Genomic DNA, 18480 nt, shown 5'->3' with positions numbered 1-18480 from the left:
GGATGGGACGGTCTTGGACCATGTTTATCATGGGTAGCCACCTATATTGGTCAAATCGTGCTAAACATTTGTTAGTAACATAGGTAGTCAATTACAAAAGCCTTTGAATACATTTGCACTTCATTAATCACCTGTATTTACCTATTTATGCATGCAGAGCTCTAATGGAATCCATACTCTTCAACTACTGTGAAATCGAATCTTGGTAATTGGATTCCAGAACGAAATGAGTTCTAACAAGGTTTCCCTTCATCAAAGGTATCAAAATAGAGCTGTGAAGGGAGAGAGAGGAAGAGAGAAATGCATAATCAAAATGGGCTGTGAATTTACAGCCTGCCCTTTAATCTTCAGCTCCTGAATATTGTTTGATTTCAGCCTTGAAAAGCATTCAATGGCTGCTGCTGTGGAGAATAGCTAGCTAGCTTCAGTCTGTTAGAGCAACAGTGAAGTGTTGCAGGGGGTTCATCTGTTCAGAGGCGCAGTATTGTTGACTGCAGGAACTGGAAATACAGTGTAAATGGTAGAGGCCACTCACTCCAACCATTATTTTGACAAAACCATTTGTTCTGGAAATGAACAACAACAACTTGTATTTATATAGCGCCTTTAACGTAGTGAAATGTCCCAAGGCGCTTCACAGGAATGTTATAAGACAAAAATAATACATTTGACACCGTTGCATAAGAAGAAATTACGGCAGATGACCAAAAGCTTGATCAAAGAGGTAGGTTTTAAGGAGTGTCTTAAAGGAGGAAAGAGAGGTAGAGAGGCGGAGAGGTTTAGGGAGGGAGTTTCAGAGCTTAAGGCCCAGGCAGCTGAAGGCACGGCCACTGATGGTTGAGCAGTTATAATCAGGGATGCTCAAGAGAGCTGAATTTGAGGAGCGCAGATATCTCGAGAGGTTGTGCGGCTGAAGGAGATTACAGGGATAGGGAGGGGCGAGGCCATGGAGGGATTTGTAAACAAGGATAAGAATTTTGAAATCGAGGCATAGCTTAACTGGGAGCCAATGTAGGTCAGCGAACACAGGGATGATGGGTGAACAGGCCTTGGTGCGAGTTAGGATATGGGCTGTCGAGTTTTGGTTGACCTCAAGTTAAGTAGGGTAGAATGTGAGAGGCCAGCCAGTAGTGCGTGGGAGTAGTCAAATCTAGAGGTAACAAAGGCATGGATGAGGATTTCAGCAGCAGATGAAATAAGGAGTCTTACCACTGCTGATTGGTGTACAGTACAACCTATTAACCATCCACCACTTAAAGTGGGAAATTGTGTTAACACCAACATGCCCGCTATAAGCAGTGGGGACTGTATATAAAGTGTTAAATAATATAGATAAGGTGAATCCAGAATATTACTTTTCAAACTAATAGAAAAGGAGATAAACTTAAATTAATTTAAAGTGAATTTAAACAGATCTTAGAAAAAATATTCTTTATTGAAAGGGTGATATTCATTTGAAATGATTTACCAGGTAAGGTTGTGAAATCAAAGGACCTAAAACTGTGCTCCTTGCAACACAGGTTACAATACAGGTGCGACACAAAGAACATGGAAACAAAGATCAGTGCAGTGCTGGGTTCTCCACTGGCTCTGTGCTGGGGCACAAGATCACATTTTTCCATGTGGCAAGCATCTTTAAAATATGTGTGAGGGGGCATTCTGGGGACAAGTTCAAGATTCACCAGAAATGACCCAGCAGCACAATAGGCAGGCAAGCCTGCAGCAACACAGAAAGGACTACCCAATTACATGGTGTTTAGGCCCAGGCACAGTTGCCTCTAGATATTACAGAAGCTGTGACTCAGGAGGCAGTTGTGGAGCTTTGCCATCTCCTACACGAAGCGCTGCAGACCACCTCCAGAACTGGCACTACTCTGCCTGTTATGGCAATGATTACAGCAGCCTTACCTTTTTATGTAACTTGCTCCTTCTAAGGGTGATTAATCAATATGCAGTGCACTGCTCCATCCATCAGTTAACTGTTGATATGATTAAAAGGTCAAGTACGTTCCTCTACTACTGTAAGGAAGAGCAGAAACAGGAGAGGGCACAATCTTTCTCCTTCTTTCAATTAGTGTCAATCTGTGTCTGATTAAGTTTCTGTGATTTTTTTAAATGTTAAAGATACTGTATGAAAGCAAACTGTTGTCGTCATTGTTATACTGCATCATAAAGAGTGGTTCCCTGCTAAGGAATCATAAACACCATTTTCTACTTTATTGTGCTGACTGTTTCTTGTGTGGTGTTCTCCAATTATTCTTTCCTCGGTGCTTCTTCTTATAACTACAGATGCTGAATGTTTCCTGATACTTAATCTGGCGATCCTTCTAAATGAAAGCCTGGTGGGAACAGGCAGCTGCTGGGTATTCCCAATGGATTTCTGGGAGGACAGTGGCACTTTAGTTTCTTTGGCAGCAGTCTCAGAAGTTCTTGGAGCATCAGAGTCAACTTGAACTGCTGTGGTTGCTGCCTGGGTCTCTTCTCCTTCTAGCTTTCCTTTGAGTGGGCTGGCCAGATGACAAGGATTAGGAGCTGTCCTGAAAAATAACTCCTTTATATCTGTCTCTTCCTGCCATGCCTCTGTCGCATGTTTGACCAAATGTATGGGGGCAGACTGCAGAGTGCTGTGAGGTCATTGATGCCCTGATTACAATCCTATCCAGACCATTCCACAACATAGAAAATCCCATAATAACTGACTCATGGTGATCGGAGGCCATCTCCATACCATCAGTTACGATGCACTGAGGAGAGCAACATCTGTACTTAGGATCCTTTGCAGATCCTCAATGAAGGTGCCACACATTCGAAGTTGGACTGCATTCAATCAATCAGTGAAAGATGATTGCACAGAAGACGGCAGTAAAGTCCTCCATTTTAGACCTCGTACTGTACAGAGTTCTTTGCACACGCTTAAAGGATTTTATGAATTGTTGTTGCGCAGTAAGTAATCTTTTACAGGATCGCATCATTCCCAGGATACATGAGAACTGCCTGGAGTAGGCCCTTCCATCATCTACCTGCACCTACTTTTCCTCACTCATTCCTTGCTGCATTATCTGGTATTCCCTGCTCAAACACTAACTCTACATCATCCCCGTAGTGGTTGTTCCTGGGTTATTGCTGGCAACAGCTGGAGTGATTGATGCATTGGAGTTGGAAGTGACTTGAGTTTCCTGTGTCCCTGGTAGTTCCTGCTCCTCAGGTTGTCATAGAGACACACAGTGAGAAACCATTCGATTGGAATATGCAACCCATGTTTTGCGACACATTTCAGCGACAGTAGAGTGGAGCAGAGGGGTATCAGCATCTCTTCCTTAAGTTTTATTGGGTGGAAAGCTGTCTATTGCTAGTTCCAAACACAGAAGAGAGTGTGAGAAAGCCAGTTAAATTGGGCCTGGTTGAGGAGAAGCCTTCTCCTCGTTCCCATAGTTATGCAATGAGTCTTATCAGCACCTGGATTTAAGTATGTTAGGGAAGAAAATACCCATGGGGTTGTTGTAAATAAACTTTGTTTAGTTGTTTTACAAAAACCTATGTTTCACTAGTATTGTTTGCCTTGCATAATCTGAAATTCATAACATTGGGCGATGCTGGCCTGACTTCATCCCTAATAAGTTGACCTTCTCCCCTTTCAGAAACTCAAATAGAGTCAAGGTCAAGAATCCCATGGTTTTTAAGGAATACTTTTCTGGGATAAATCAAAGAAATAATGGGCCCAAATTTGATCACGGCTACGACCCGCCCATTTGTCGGTGGCCCCTGGGCGGGAGGTCTGTTTTTGCCGCCTGCTGCCGCCGGGTCCCGTCGGGAGCCATTTTTGGCTCCGTTGTTTGGGCGGCAGCGGGAGCGGCAGTCGGCAGCCAGGAGCGGGCAGGAGAGGGACTCGGCAGCCAACGTCACTACTGTGTGTCAGTTGGAGGCCTCTCCACTTGGGGATCTTCGGAGGGCCTCCACTGCGCATGCGCGAGATTTCGGGTTTTGTTTTTTTGTAGTTTTCTTGATCCGACGTGTAGTCCTTTCGTGGCCCTTGGAGGCTGATTGGGGAACTGCGCATGTGCATAAAAGGAGAACACTTTATTCCACCTGTGAGTGTGAGATGAGAGAGGAGCGATTTGGAGGTGAGAGAGCAGAGAGGTGGCATTACAGAGGACAGAGTTGGAGTTTGGAGAGCAGAGAGGTGGCATTGGAGAGGGGGCAGTCTGAGCTGCAGAGCGGGCAGTGTGAGAAATTTATACCCACAAACTCTTCAGCATCCATTCCTCTCATCATCGAGGAGGAGTGGCCAGAAATCTTCAATGAAGACTGGCAAAACCAGGCCCAGAACTCCATGGTTCAATGAACAGGAGTTGTAGGAGCTAGTGATAGAGGTAGAGCGCAGGTACAAAGAACTCACCCGGGATGGTCACGGCAAGCCTCCACCAGCCCAATACCGACATCTTTGGACCATCAATGAGATGGTGACTGCAATGGGCAACGTTGAGCAGGAGACCAATGCCGCAAACGATGAAATGATTGGCTGGCGTCAGCTAGAGTGAGTACAAATTTATTCGCCCCCTCTTTTCCAAGGCCAAAGACATTGTGCGCCAGATGTGTGTGTGTGTGGGAGTGTGTGTGTGGGGGGCATCAGCAAAGGGCTAAAGGCCGCAACGTTTCTTTGTGCAGAAAAAAAAAGCAGCCAACCAAGCAAGCCTGAGTGCGACCAGAGGGGGCCCAGAAGAGGTGGTCAAATAGACCAGGCTGGAGGAGCGTGCGTTGGCATTTATGGGTGACTGCCATCATGCAACCATACACATTGATACAGATCTGGTGCTACCGTGTGGTAAGGTTATTCTCATCTCTGGTGTCAGTGGCGCTCATGGCATGAAAGTACTTGCAATGTTAAGGCACTCGCGGTTGAACGCACACTTTGTCGCCCATTATTGGTGTGGACATGTACAGATGGAATTCCTTGCTGGCATAATGTGAGATGGAACGGCTCACATCTCGGCTTGACCACCCCCCCCCCCCCTCCCCCCCCCACCCACAGACTGAAATGTTGTCCTCTACTTGCAGATGATGAGTCGGACAGCACGGATCTAGAGAGACTATCGACCTCTGGCCTTCACAGAAGCCATCAGACCCCAGCATCTCCCACCCCGACGTTCTCCACACCCGAAGACATGGGATCCTTCTTGCACACCCCACCCCCCCAGATCACCCATTTCCACCGCTGCCACCTCCGCCACCCAGGGCCAGGAAAAACAGGAGAGAAACGAGGGAGAAGGGCCTATCTTTCTTCCCTTGACCTGGAGGAACCAGAAGCAGCTGACATCTGCCTCCTGCCATGTGAGCCAAGTGTCCGCAGAACCTCGGCATCAGGCTCCGATTACCTGGGCTTTCCAACGGACTCCACAAACAAAAGCTCAACCAAGCGCAAAGGCCGTGGCTCGAAGGCAAGCAAGGTGCCAACACTCAGCAGGAGCGAGCAACTACCTGCAGATGCATTACGGCTCTCTGTACTCAACCAGATGGTGCAGTTATCAAGCACCGGTATGGAGATAGGTCGCGACATGCTGCAGACCATGGCTGGGATAGCTGGCAGCATCGCTTCCTTCACCAACCAGTATGATCAGAGGATGGACTGACTCACTACAGTCTTGGAGCGCATAACGGAAAGCATTGAGGCCATGAGGCAAGAGATGGCTTCTGCACGCGTAGTGCAAGCCCCCAACCCCACACTCTCAAGGCAGACAGATCCGGAAGAGCAGGAGATCCCTACATCTTTGGTCATGCCCCCTGCCTTTTCACCAAGACACACACGTCTGCAGACATCCCGCTGCCCTCCTGCACAACCTCCTCAATCAGAGGCAGTGACGGGCAGGGGAGCACCATACCGTGGTGTAGGCATGGGGAGGAAGAGGACATTGGGCATTCCTGCAAAAGGGGGGGGGAGGGGGTGAAGAGAGGTGATGGTGCCGGTTAAAGGGGTGGGTGTTGCTCCTGTAAATTTATGTAAATGTAATAATATGTAACCTTTGTTATTGTGCACTTGTAACACTCACATTGCTGACCCTCTGTTGGTGTATATGTCATTTTTACGCCATGTGTGGTGCGTTGTGAGAAACACACATCTGTCCCTCAGGTCATCTGCTTCATCAGGAATATCTTCCCATCCACATATGACTGCACTGTATAATGGGTCCAGTCATCAGGCCATCACAAGGACGCGTCACCAATGCAGGAAGCCTGCCATTCAATTACTCTCACTTTACCTCCTTGCAGGGCAGACCTTAAGACTTGCACTTCAACCCTATTTTTTCGAGACCAAACATGGAGGAGTTGCATCCCCGAGATGACATGGTTATCACTTACATTGCAGTACATTGTGTGACATCATTAATGAATCAGTTTGGATGTACAAAATGTGACATGCTGAACACTTTTCAGTTACTCATAATAATTTTCCCTTCACCATTGGGCTTCTCAACGAAGGACTTTCAGCAAGGTCCAACAAAAAGCCTCCATCAGCTTAGATACATTTCAGTCGCTTTTATGACATCCAATTTAAACATCACCATCAGCAGTAAAGTAATGCAACATGCACCTAACTTTTTTCCAGCAGCCCCACTCCTATGGTGCAGCATCCGCCCGGCTGCCGTGATCTGATGACCTCCAGCACTCCCTCCCACCCATTCTCTGTGCTGCCCGACTGCCATCAGATCACCAGCCTCGCGTTCTCCATGCTGCCTGACTGACGTCCACCTCTCCCTCCCTCCCACCCGATCTCACTGCTGGCTGACTGCCGTCCAGGTCAGACCTGCTTTTCCTGAGTGGTCCTTCTGGAGGGCAGCAGGTCGACCAGGGGCCAGCATAACTGATGAAAATGGCACTTTTCCAACATCCGGCATGGGCGGGCTGCACGATCTGACGTTGGCAGAACCCTTCCCCACCAATCTTCCGCCGGGCGGAACCTCAACGGCAGGTGGGTGGTTCCGGAGGAATCGCCTAGAAAACTGACATTTGCAGCGGGACCTCGACAGATACGGGCGGAACGTCGACCAATTTCCGCCCCAACAAATTTTACCTAATTTTTAAAAAAGCAATTAAGATTTTGACGCTTTCTCTAAAATAAAGAAAATATTGCTTGTGTTGTATTCGGTTCAGTGAAATCTTTTAAAATACATTTTCAAAGCAGCATGAAGACATTTAGCACACTTGTAGAACATTTCTATGGGATTTTTGAGCTATAAACTGAGTTCTGGGTACTGTATGTCTACGGAATGTTGTTCTTAGAAATGAGCCAAGCTATCCAGAAATGTACAAACCTGCAACGTTATATTTTAAAGAAGTAGCAGTAAATAATAATTAGAAATCAGATGACCTTTCATTGCTATTTTTCTGGCATTCCTGTTGATTGGGTTAGGAATGGAAATAAAGGTTTATAGAGATAATTGTGGATAGAGATAATCAAATATCCCCATAGAACGTGATGGTTGCTGGACCAATGTAATGTATCTGTAGAAAACAACCAGCCAGGGTTAAACAATGATGGTGTGGGAATAGATAGATACCCTGGGGTTCCACATGAGTTCATTCATAAATTATGCAAAGCTCTCCTGGTTAGAAAGAGCAAATTGCACAAAGTTTGTGGAAGGAATGGGCTTGATGGATCGTAATGGCCTTGCTTGATGCTTTCCTATATTTGTATTAAAGTTACTTATAATTGTACATTCATTAGGCTTGGATACATTACATTGCTTTCAGAGTTCATCCTAAGGTCCAGACTATTATTGTGAACAAAAACCTCCTTATTGGATCCAATTGGAAAATCACATTGTTTCCAAAATGCTGGGGACTAGATTTTAAGACTTTATGTTTTGGGGCGATAATGGTGGCGGGGCAGTAAAGTTAGCATCCGGGAATAGTTTGTGCCTTAGTATTTAAGTTTGGGCATCTGGGCCCTGCATCAGGGGATGCAGCGCTAAGGGAGGAGTTGTACACCCCTCGAGGCTTAAGGATAGGAAACTCGGGAGCGAAAGAGCCGGCCCGCGAGCACTCCGAGAGACATCTGGGGGAGGGAGGGGGGGATCTTAAAAAGAAAAACACAACAACATTCCCAAAACATTGCCCACGCCACCACAACATAAATCGCTGAAAAAAATTAAAAGAAACAACAATCACACTTACCTTCGGAGTCCATTATTCGCCTCTTCGCCGATGGGATCGTTGGACCGGCTGATTTCCCAGGCGGTCATTGCGGGCGCACTTCCGGGCGGACGGGTTGGGCAGGAGCTCAAACTCGCGCCGGTGTGACAACCAGGGGCGTTGCACACCGGGCGCAGTTCTTCCGGGCAGTGCTGCTCAGCGCCGCTGCAAAACCGGACCGGAAGATCGCTGGGGGGTGCTGAAGCCCTCACTGCTGCCATTGCCACTGCTCCGGGGTGAAACCCGGAGTGCAGAAGACCAGAAAATCCAGCCCTAGATCTGAAACAAAATAGAAGGTTTTACCCTCATATATTGACCTCAATTTTGCTACAGCAAGCAATGTGTACAGTTACATTGATGTACTTTCAGGTCCACTGCTGATGCAAATGCATAGTCATCATCATCATAGGCAGTCCCTCGGAATTGAGGAAGACTTGCTTCCACTCTTAGAATGAGTCCTTAGGTGGCTGAACAGTCCAATATGAGAGTCACAATCCCTGCCACAGGTGGGACAGACAGTCGCTGAGGGTAAGGGAGGGTGGGACAGGTTTGCCGCACAATCCTTCCGCTGCCTGCGCTTGTTTTCTGCATGCTCTCGGCGACGAGACTTGAGGTGCTCAGCGCCCTCCCAGATGCACTTCCTCCACTCAGGGCGGTCTTTGGCCGGGGATTCCCAGGTGTTGGTGGGGATGCTGTACTTTATCAGGGAGGCTTTGAGGGTGTCCCTGTAACGTTTCCTCTGTCCACCCTTGGCTCATTTGCCATGAAGGAGTTCCGAGTAGAGCAATTGCTTTGGGAGCCTCGTGTCTGGCATGCGGGCAATGTGGCCTGCCCAACGGAGCTGATCAAGTGTGGTCAGTGCTTCAATGCTGGGGATGGATAGTACTTTGATGGTATTTCTGGGTTCTTAGCAGCAGTGAAGTGAGTTCCTCATCACTTTCCCCTCTTTGTACTCTTCTTACAGGTTCATTCCTGCAACTTATGAATTTTGACCTGGCAACCATCCCAGTTACAAGATGACTTATCATTGCTTTAGAAGGTTGCAAGTCCCTCGAGAGGCAATAATAGAGTTGTGCCAGCCGCTTGCCATGGACCTGGAGCCAACATCTACCGGAGGCACTGCTCTGCCAGTGGCAGTGAAAATAATTCCGGCATTTGATTTCTACACCACAGCTGGGGGACATTTATAATATCAGACAATTGGCTGTTCACCATTGCATCAAGCAAATTACTGATGCCCTGTTTCTGCGAGTAGCCCAGTTAATTTCATTCCCTATGGACCTTGCACATCACCATGAAAGTACTATGCATTTATACAAACTGGCTGGAATTGCCCATGTCCAAGGGACCATCAATGGGACCCATGTCACCATATATTTCCCTTTGAAGAATGCAATTAACTGTCAATAGGAAAGGATTTCATTGCTTCATGTGTGAAGCTGGTGTGCGAAGCCAAACACCTCATTCTGCATGTCAATGCATGCTATCCAAGGAGTTTTCTTTGTGTTCAGACAGTGCACAATCCCACTGCTGTTCACAGATCAAAGGCTGGTATCTGGGTAACTTACTGGTGTCAAGAACTACTGTCTACATCAGTGGCTGAAGACATCAGCTTAAAATCCCCGAACAACACTAATACAATGATTTCACCAGGGCAAGTTTCAGGTGCCTGGATACAATTGCTGGAACAATGCTAACAATTTTTTGGAATTGTAGAAAATTAGCACAAGGTTCCCTCCCTTTTTCTCCATTCTCCACCCCAAATCCACTACAAATCACGTCGCCACAGGAAGGAAAATTTTGGCCAATTTTTCCTAACTCACCCAGTCTTTCCTTCAAGCTTAAACTTCAAGCTTTCAAAATCCAAACTTGACATTATCTAAACACCACTATCTATTTTTCTTTCTTTTTCACTCTTTTCAACGTTCGTGGCATCCTGCACTCAGGGCTGAGCACTGGAGTGCCCACATAATGAAAGATACACAAATTATTCATTTCCTTGAATTATCTGTTACATTTTCAGGGTTAAAATCATAGTTGGCTATTCTATGTTTTTTCCTGGAAACTAAATAACGGTATCAGCTAATAATATAAGCCCTCTACTGGCCAGTAGAAAGAGTTTTCTTGCGAGATACTGATTTTCAGTATATTAAAATAAAAAATATGTTTTTAAAAATGTAATTTTGACCAAGCATGTAAAATATTTTACTTTAGTTTAATGACATTATCCTTATCTAAACAAGGCCAGCTGTAGTTTTGTATTGTGAATATGATTGGGCAGCGATAAGGAAGCCATGACATTTTACAAAGTAACAGTTATCACAACTGAAAGGTAAATTTCTTGCTCTCCCTCTCCCCATGCTTCCCTTGCTCTCAAGATGACTAATATGCTGCATGCTTATCTATCTCTGTACAGGAAGACAATATCAACCTTTGATGTTGCACATCCCTATAACATCACAACCACCAGCTACATTCTTGGTCTACTTCTTGACCTATGACCATCACTTTTCCAGACGATAACTGTAATATAGAGCTCCCCCTAGTGGACTACTGCTCCACCTAGTGCAACTCCTGATGTATATAATAAAAGGATCAATTGACAAGGTCATATGACAAATTCCTGTAGAGCCATCTTGTGTATGTGTATGTTTGTGATGTCATTAACATTGCACCGACATCGTTTATGTAGTCAATCACCTTTTTGCAGTTGCTATCCTTTGTTTAACTTTTTTCCCTCAGTCTCTTATGTAGATTACACTACCAAAATAAAATATTTTATCTACTTGCTCTTTTATTGAGCTGTGTCTCAGTGGGCAGCGCTCTTGCCTCTGAGTCAGAAGTTTGTGGTTCAAGTCCCGCTCCAGATTCCTGAGCATAAAAAAAAATCTAGGCTGACACTCCAGTGCAGTGCTGAGGGAGCACTGCATTGTCAGAGGTGCCGACTTTCGTAAGAGACGTTAAACCGAATGAACGTAAAAGATTCCATGGCACTATTTCGAAGAAGAGCAGGGGAGTTATCCCCAGTGTCCTGGCCAATATTTATCCCTCAATCAAGATAACAAAAAACAGATTATCTGGTCATTATCACATTGCCGTTTGTGGGAGCTTGCTTGTGCGCAAATTGGCTGCCGTGTTTCCCACATTACAACAGTAAATACACTCCAAAAGTACTTCATTGACTGTAAAGCGCTTTGAGACGTTCGGTGGACATGAAAGGCACTATATAAATCCAAGTCTTTCTTTCTTTTTATTATATTGTTGATTCTAAGATCAGTTTTGGGGAGGTCCTCTTTCTTTGTAGTAATAATTAACTTTAACTTCTAGCATTTATTTTCACACTGTATTCTGAACCTATCTGATTTGCCTTCTCAAATATCTCTTAGAATATCTTGTGTCTGCAATTAATACCATGTCGCTAATGCACCTTAGGTTGTTTATCAATGTCCCATTGATCTTGAAACTCATTTCTGAGCCATCCACGCTATCTCTCATAATGTACTATATGTTGAAAGATTGTATGACATAATCATAACAGTGGATTATTAGTATCTTTTATCACTTTTCTCTGGATTATCAGCTCTTTTCTTCATTACTATAATCCTATGCATGTGATCTAGTGTCTAGATGGTTGACTTTCTGGAATGTGTGCAGACAGAACGGGAGGAGGGGGTGATAGCGCTGGCTAGGTCACAGGACATGGGTAAGGAGCAGCAAATACCGATGGCAGAAGAGGAATAAGAACTTGCTGATCACCATCAAAGATTGCGGGCAGGAAAGTGGAGTTGAGGCCAAGATCAGATCCACCATGATCTTATTGAATCGATCAGGCTCGAGGGACCAAATGACCTACTCCTGTTCCTATTTCTTATGTTCTTATGTTCTTATAATTAGGAAATGCTGCAGTGCAGTGACATTGGGCAGCCCTTCACATTCTTGTTGCTAATCATTAGGAAGGAAGATGATAATACCATAAAGAAACCAAACAAAAATATGCCAAGGACAAACTACTCCATTCATCGGAGCTGTCTTTGAGCCAGTATTGTAACATTTGTTCTTTTTCTGTCACCATACATCTGAAACAACAGTCTTTCTGCAATGGCCAGAGCATGAAAAAAGTAAGAACTTGTATTTATATAGCATCTTTCACGACTTCAGGACATCCCAAATCACTTCTCAGCCAATGAATTACTGTTGTAATGTAGGGAAACATGGCAACCAATTTGCACATAGCAAGGTCCCACAAACAGCAATGAGATAAAAGACCAATTAAACTGTTTGGATGGTGTTAGTTGAGGGATAAATGTTTGCCAGGACACTAGGAGAACTCCTCTGCTCTTGGAATAGTGCCATGGCATTTATTATAATTCACCTGAGACAACTTTGGTTTAACGACACATCCAACTCACTCACTCAGTACTACATTGGAGTGTCAGCTGAGATTATGTGCTCAAGTCCTGAGGAGAGAGATTTGGTACCGCCCATTTTGAGGCGGTAAGTCCGCCAGTCCGTAAGTTTAGCGCCTGCAGATAATTAGCGGCTGGCGATAATTAGTGCCGTCTACTGCAAAATTTAATTACATCGCCCCAAGAGAGAAATAGAGCAGTAAATCAAGCATTACACGTGACTCTTAAGGTGCTAAAGGCGGTAAGCGGGGTGCTAAGATCAGAGCGCTATTCAGCATTAGGAGCTGCGCAACAGGCATACTGGTGCCATCGGGTTGTTAATGGGGAGGTAATATGACGTGGCACAGCCTCATTCTGATCATTGCAACCTGTGCACTATTATTGAGAGGCATAAGATGGTAGATGTGAGAGTTCGACAGCATGCCCACTGCTTCTCAGACGCCTCCTTGGATGCTCTACTCCACGCATTGGAGAGGCGAAGGGATGTTCTGTGTTATGTATTAATGCTTGGGGGGTTACCAGACACCAGAGGGCTCCGCGGTCAGACGTCTTTGGATGCATGTGGCATGTGTGCTTGGTCACCTGTATATAAGCTGGGTGTCTTTGTCACTCAGACACTCGCGGCTGGAATAAAGATGGATCAGGTTGCACCTGAGTGAGTTTACAGTAACCAGACTCTTGAGTCATTACAATTGATGACGAGGTAATTTAAGAATCTTCGCATGCACAATGGGCACAGTTGGAATCCTGGAGAGATTCGTGGAGGGCGAGGATTGGACGGATTTTGTCGACCGCCTGGATCAGTATTTTGTGGCCAACGGCATGGAGGCAGAGGCCTATGCCGTTAAGCACAGGGCAATTCTCCTCACCGTTTGTGGTCCAAAAATTTACGGCCTCATGAAGAATCTTCTCTCACCTGTACATCCGGCAGAAAAAAGGGTGCGAGGAATTGTGTACATTGGTGGGTACCCATCTGAAGCCACAAGAGGGGATCATCATATCACGCTACCATTTCTACACGCATGTTCGTGCTGAGGGCCAGGTCGTGTCGGGATTTGTTGCCGACCTGCGACGTCTTGCTGAGCCTTGTAATTTTGGGAACATGCTGGAAGACATGCTGCGTGGTGTCTTTGTGATAGGCACCAGCCATGATGCGATCCTCAGGAAGCTGTTGGCTACAGAGACGCTGGATTTGAAAAAGGCCATCGCGACTGCCCAGGCATGCATGACGACGGATGATAATTTGAGGCAGATATCATCAACGAGTCGGAGTTTCATGGCAAGTACTTGTAAACAAGATGGCGTCTTTTTCGGGCAGAGCTGCTTATGCGAAATCTGCCATTGCTCAGAGCCCGCCAACTGGTTCGAACCAGATTTCACCCTGTTGGCGTTGTGGGGGCAATCATTGGCCTCATCAGTGTCGGTTTCGATAATACTCATGTAATGGATGTTCGAAAGTGGGACATCTTCACAGGATGTGTCCACAACGGAGCAAGCATGGTGTGGCTCACCACGTGTTTGATGAGGACCAGTTCAGTGATGGCCCGGATACGCAACTCGAGGAGGAAGTGAATGGACTGTACTCGTTCCTGAGCAAGACCCAGCCGATAGTCGTTAATGTGAAGCTGAATGGCGTGCCTGTATCAATGGAGCTGGGCACGGGTGCGAGCTAATCGATAATGAGCCAAAGGACATTTGACAAGCTGTGGGACACTAAGGCTGCGAAACCGAATCTGAGTCCAGTCAATGCCAGGTTGCGTACTTACACTAAGGAACTCATACTGGTGCTCGGCAGTGCAGCAATCGAGGTGTCATATGATGGTGTGGTTCACGAGCTATCATTATGAATCATCCCAGGTAATGGTCCAACACTGTTCGGCAGGAATTGGCTCGAGAAAATCAAGCTGAACTGGAATGATGTCAAGATGTTGTCCTCGGTGGATGTTACTTCGTGTGCTCAAATATTGAAAAAGTTTCCTTCTTTGTTTGAATCGGGCATTGGTAATTTTACGGGAGCCAAGGTGCAGATTCACCTGGACTCCAATGCAAGGCCTGTCTATCACAAAGCTCAGTCTGTTCTGTACATGATGAGGGAGAAGGTTGAAATTGAGCTTGACAGACTCCAGCGTGAAGGGATCATATCACGGGTCAAGTTAATGAGTGGGCTGGTCCCATTGTGTCTGTGTTGAAGAGTGATGGCACTGTCTGGATTTGTGGAGACTACAAGGTTACGATTAACCGATTTTCGAAACAGGATCAGTATTCGTTACTGAGGAATGATGATCTGTTCGCCACGCTAGCCGTTCACGAAACTGGATCTGACGCCAGCCTATATGACACAGGAGCTTGTCGACACTTCAAAGAAACTCACCTGCATCAACACCCATAAAGGACTGGTTGTCTACAACAGGTGTCCTTTTGGGATTCGTTCAGCTGTAGCCATATTTCAGAGGAATATGGAGAGTTTACAGAAGTCCGTTCCTAGAACTGTCGTGTTTCAAGATGACATTCTGGTCACAGGTTGTGACACTGCGGAACATCTGAACAATCTTGAAGAAGTCCTACAGTGTCTGGACAAAGTGGGACACAGGCTGAAATGCTCGTAGTGTGTATTCATGGCACCTGAAGACGAATTCCTCGGGAGGAAGATTGCTGCTGATGGCATCAGGTCCACTGATTCGAAAACAGAGGCCATCAAAAATGTACCCAGGCCTCAGAATGTAACAGAGCTGTGTTCGTTCTTTGGGCTACTCAACTACTTTGGTAATTTTTTACCCAGATTGAGCACTTTACTAGAGCCTCTTCACGGGTTACTAAGAAAAGGCGACAACTGGGTCTGGGGTGCGTCTCAAGATAGAGCCTTTGAGAACGCCAAGAATCTGCTATATTCGAACAAGTTGCTTGTTCATTATGATCCGTGTAAGTGTCTTGTATTGGCCTGTGATGCTTCATCATATGGGGTTGGCTGCATACTCCAACAAGCAAATGAATCGGGCAAGCTACAAATGCTTCGAGAAGTCTGGCTAAAGCAGAAAGAGCTTACAGTATGGTAGAGAAAGAAGCTTTGGCCTGTGTGTACAAAAATGCACCAATACCTGTTTGGTCTTTGTTTTGAACTAGAAATAGATCACAAGCCACTGATTTCATTGTTTGCGGAAAACAAAGGTATTAATACCAATGCATCGTCCCGCATTCAAAGGTGGGTGCTGACATTGTCTGCTTATGGTTACGTCATCCATCATAGACCTGGTACTGAGAATTGTGCCGATGCACTGAGTCATCTGCCTTTATCCACAACTGAGATGGAGATGCCTCAACCTGCAGATCTACTGTTAGTAATGGATGCTTTTGAGAGTGACTGCTCAACAAGTTAGGATCTGGATGAGCCATGACCCTATTTTATCGGTTGTGAAACGGTGTGCACTCAGTGGTGATTGGTCTGCCATACCTATGGAGATGCATGAGGAGACCAAACCTTACAACCGTCGCAAGGATGAGCTGTCCATTCAGTCAGACTGTTTACTGTGGGATAATCGTGTAATCTTGCCTTAGAAAGGTCGAGAAAAATTTGTACGTGAACTTCATAGCACTCATCCTGGTATTGTCATGACGAAGTCCATTGCGAGGTCTCATGTATGGTGGCCTGGAATTGACTCTGGAATCATGCGTGCATCAGTGCAATACTTGCATGCAGCTAAGTAAAGTACCAGCGGAATCTCCATTGAGTCTTTGATCGTGGCCATCCAAACCATGGTCGAGGATCCACATTGATTTTGTGGGCCTGTTCCTAGGAAAGATGTTTTTTGTCATAGTAGATGCATATTCTAAGTGGATAGAGTTATTATGTCATCCAGCACATCTACAGCTACCATTGAGAGCCTTCGTATCATGTTTGCTACTCATGGTTTGCCTGACATTGTTGTGAGCAACAATGGATCTTGCTTCACAAGCCTTGAGTTCCAGGAGTTCATGAAACTCAATGACATCAGACATGTGAGATCAGCCATTCATGCCTGCATCTAATGGTCAAGCAGAGCGTGCCGTTCAAACAATCAAGCAAAGTATGTAACGTGTAACTCAGGGCTCACTGCAGAGACGGTTGTCATGTATATTGCTCAGTTACAGATCTAAACCTCAGACGCTTACTGGGGTTCCTCCTGCTGAACTACTGATGAAGAGAAATCTCAAGACCAGGCTTTCTCTTATTCATCCTGATTTGAATGATCATGTTGAAAACAGACGTCAAAATCAGCAATGGTGTCATGATCTTGTTGCTGTGTCACGTGACATCTCGGTCAACGATCCGGTTTATGTAATGAACTATGGTCAAGGTCCAAAGTGGATCACCGGCACTGTTACAGCCAAGGAGGGTAACAGAGTGTTTATTGTCGTGCTCAAGAAAGGGCGAACATGCAGGAAACACCTTGACCAAGTTAAACTGCGGCACACGGATGAACTGGAACCGAGTGAGGAAGATGCAGTCAGTGACCAACCAACCATTGTTCACTCATAAGAGGACTCTGCTGACATTACTGACTCTGAACCTTCAGTTTCTGATGTGGCCATGACCACTCCCATCAGATCGGCTACTCAGCCCTCAGTCTCAATGGACAGAACACTCGCCCAGAGTCAAAGTTGAACTGAGACGATCAACTCGTGAGAGGAAAGCCCCAGACTGTCTTTATTTGAAAAAAGACTGTTGTTAAGATGTTAAAAGGGGGATGTTGTTATGTATTAATGCTTGGGGGTCACCAGACACCAGAGGGCGCTGCAGTTGGAGGTCATCGGGCTGTATGCATGTGGCATGTGTGCTTGGTCACCTGTATATAAGCTGGGTGTCTTTGTCACGCAGGCACTCTTGGGCTCTAATAAAGATTGCACCTGAGTGAGTTTACAGTAACCAGACTCTTGAGTCATTACATTCTGCACCCGGACACTGGCAGGAGGCCACAGCCAAATGCCTTTAGGTGGCTATGGAGGGTGGTGGCACAGCATGTGTTGGCCAGGAGCATGGTGCCCAGAACTGCGACGCAATGTCGCAATCTAGTTCAACGACCTCACTCAGATCGTCAGGGTGAGTACCTTTTCCATATACCTTACCATGCCATCATCTGAACCTCAGTGTCTTACTCATGTGGTGTGAGGTGGCTGATGCTTTAGGACCCAGTGGCCTGCAGCAACGCCACGTGGAAAGGGAAGCTCGGGGGCCAGCTCCACTATCCTGGCAAACCCACATGAGCACTCCTCCTGTTTCTCCCTGGACATGTTAAAGTTGATGTAGTCCATGCACCTGATGTATAGAGCGTCTGTGACCTGGCGAATGCAGCAATGTACAGCAAGCTGCGATATGTTGCAGATATCCCCTCCAGGAGCCTGGAATGAGCTGGTAGCGTAGAAGCTCAGTGCTATTGTTACCTTCACTGCTATGGACAACGAAGTCCTGGTACCGATGTGAGCTGCTAGGTCTGTGCGCAGGAGGTGGCAGAGCTCCGTGACCATTACCTTGTGGAACTGCAGCCTTCTTAGGCACTGCTCCTCTGACATATTGATGTAGGAGAAATGCTCCCGATAAACACTGGGGGAATAAGACCTCCTGTCCCGATGCTTGCGGCCTCTCATGCGTGGCCCCACATTAGCCAGATGTCGTATCTGCAGCCGGCGCCTTCCAATTAATTGCCGCTAGCCCAGCAAGTGTGCCAGCGCTGCCCCCATCAAAATACAGAGGTTAAAACCGCTATGTTACTCGGAAGTGTAACTAATCACCAGTCGCAGCAAACCAAGACCTACGCACTCTGCTAGCAGAATACGTAGCACTCCCTGTGACCTCTGTGACCCAGTTATTCATCCACTTAAATACCAGCCTGGCATCACTCCATTCAGGTACGAT

The sequence above is a fragment of the Pristiophorus japonicus genome, chromosome 4, assembly GCF_044704955.1.
Source record: "Pristiophorus japonicus isolate sPriJap1 chromosome 4, sPriJap1.hap1, whole genome shotgun sequence".
Taxonomy (NCBI): Eukaryota; Metazoa; Chordata; class Chondrichthyes; family Pristiophoridae; genus Pristiophorus; species Pristiophorus japonicus.
Note: the sequence above shows the minus strand (reverse complement) of the source record.